Source organism: Euprymna scolopes, chromosome 1, assembly GCF_053919585.1.
Source record: "Euprymna scolopes isolate OS-2025 chromosome 1, ASM5391958v1, whole genome shotgun sequence".
Classification (NCBI taxonomy): Eukaryota; Metazoa; Mollusca; class Cephalopoda; order Sepiida; family Sepiolidae; genus Euprymna; species Euprymna scolopes.
In genome coordinates, this window is record NC_136482.1 from 26,824,141 (window position 1) to 26,826,776 (window position 2,636).

The 2,636-nt window shown below is 31.0% G+C and overlaps 1 non-coding gene across 1 annotated transcript; it reads right to left on the reverse strand.

The window, feature by feature from the left end:
• Positions 1 to 1,716: 1,716 nt before the first annotated feature.
• Trnap-ugg (transfer RNA proline (anticodon UGG)) lies at positions 1,717 to 1,788 on the reverse strand. Its single transcript has one exon. It is a non-coding gene; the product is annotated as a tRNA-Pro (tRNA).
• Between the last annotated feature and the right edge of the window lie 848 nt (positions 1,789 to 2,636).

Here is a 2,636-nt window from a genome sequence, read left to right on the forward strand (position 1 = left end):
TTTAAAAAAATACACCTGAAGAAGGTCGGAGGTTACATCGACTGAAGCGCTGTGAAAATAACGCTCAAGATGAGAACAATAATCCGAACAATTCAAATAATACGGACTAGCGGGACCTGTGGAAATTCCACGGTGGACTCATTCATATGTAATATACTGATATTGGCATTCTGTAGAAGTTCAGTGTAAATGGAGACGCTCTGATTATTATTGTGGTCACATATATATATAGATATATGTGACCACACATATATATATATATATGTGACCACACATATATATATATATATATGTGGTCACATATATATATATATGTGTGGTCACATATATATATATATATATATGTGTGTGTGTGTGTGTGTGTGTGTGTGTGTGTGTGTGTGTGTGGTCACGAATATGCTCCTATATGGTTGACTATTTTTTAAAATTGATTACATATAATGATAAAATATGTATCGAGACACAGGAATGGGTATGTTTGATCTGGCATAACGGTGATTCATTAAAATTATGTAAATAAAAAATTAAAAAATTAAAAAAAAACGTTTACAAGTGTTTCTGATATAGATGTACATAAGAATACTTTGATAAGTATGTTTTAACTTAAATAGGGATGGTATAATACAATTGTGGGGTCTGCGTCTGCGCCTGGCCTCCATGGAATGGAAATAGGCACAAACTTTAATAAAGACTTTTCATATCTATCTGGGTAAGTATACTTTGATAATTATGTTTCAGTTTGGAGAAATATGGTATAATAAAATTATGGGGTGTTCGTTCGCACCTGACCGCCATAGAATGGAAATATGTCACAAAGTTTAACAAGGTTTTTTAATATAGATCCATAGAATATTGTGATAAGTGTTTCAGTGTGAACAGGTATGGTATAATAAATTATGGGGTTTATCTATTTTATTTTTACTTTCATCATATTTTGCTTTGGTTTTGATACACCCAAATTCGAAGCTACCTCTTTACACCCTTCCTTTTCATAACCTATCATACTTTCATAAATCAGAGTCCATTTTCTGTAGGCTGTTTTTTACCCCAGTCAACGACGGGTACTTTTGCTAATATATATATATATATATATATATATATATATATATATATATATATATATATATATATATATATAGACTTGAGTTCCTTCAGCAATAATCGAACCGAAACCAAAACTTATGCAGAATTCCTCATAAAATTATTTATAAAAAAAAATAGATGACTTAAGTGCCATCAGCAATAATCGAAACCGAAATCAAAACTTATGAAGAATTCTTGGTAAAATTATTTATTTCAAGACATGAAAGTTCATAACAATTAAACGGCTGAAGTGTAAGCGTAACACAGAAAATAAATAACACACACACAGGCTATCGTATAAATATATAGATAATCAATTCTCAGAATAAAAAAGAGAACTTAAAAAGAAGAGCTCAAACAAAAATTTATTGATTGAAATAACCAGCATTCCCTTACAATCTTGTCCCTTATAACAGTAGCGCAATACTACTACTACTAGTAGTAGTAGTACTAATATAGTGTTAGTGAAAAAACACACTATACTGTTACTGTTTCAATATCGAGCAAACCCAATTCCTTTTTATTTGTGAATAATACATAAAATCATCCCATTAAATAATATATATAATAATACCCACTATAAATTAACAGTAATGTTATAAATCGAAATTGTTTTCGAAAATAAAATTAAACGGGCTCGTCCGGGATTTGAACCCGGGACCTCTCGCACCCAAAGCGAGAATCATACCCCTAGACCAACGAGCCGGCCTTTTTACTGGAAAACCACTTATATTTTAAATAAAAACAATTTTCACCAGTTTTTTGAATGACGTGGAAGTCGCTTTCAAAAGTGCTTGAATATTATATCGTGTATCAAGTTACATTAGGAAAGTCTCATTTGGCGACAATAACTGCCACGATTTTATCAAGCTTGTTGATTTTCATCCAAAATGAATATATATATATATATATATATATATATATATATATATATATATATATATATATATATGTATATATATATGTATATGTGTATGTGTGTATGTGTGTGTGTGTGTGTGTGTGTGTGTGTGTGTGTGTGTGCGTGTGTGTGTGTGTGAACATAAGTTCAGTGAATAAATTTTAGTTGTATTTAAATTCGTTGGTCTAGGTGTGTGCTACTTTTTTATTTCTTTATTTTTTTAATGGTTACAAGAGGTCTCGGGTTCCAATCCCGGACGAGACCAAAGTGTCAGTTTTGATTCAAGGTGTCTCTTATGTATTTTAAATTTGAATAAATAAGATAAATACAATACTGTTTTAATCCATCACACACGGACAGAAGTTATACCCCGTTTATTTCGAATTAGTGCTTTTATGCCAAGCTGATGAGTGAACACGATTAAGATTGTGTTCAGTTTGCATGAACTAGTGAACTACTCATTATAAAGTATGTCGAACGGGTACCATAACACATAATTCGTTGAGCCTTATAATAACAAAGATCCATGCAAAATTTCAGCCAGATCAGACCAGTAGTTTCTGGGAAAACGTAGAATGAGTGAATAGACAGAGAATATAATAAAAGACTGACAGGGTTTCTTTATTTAATTCTTTGATAAAATATAAGACAT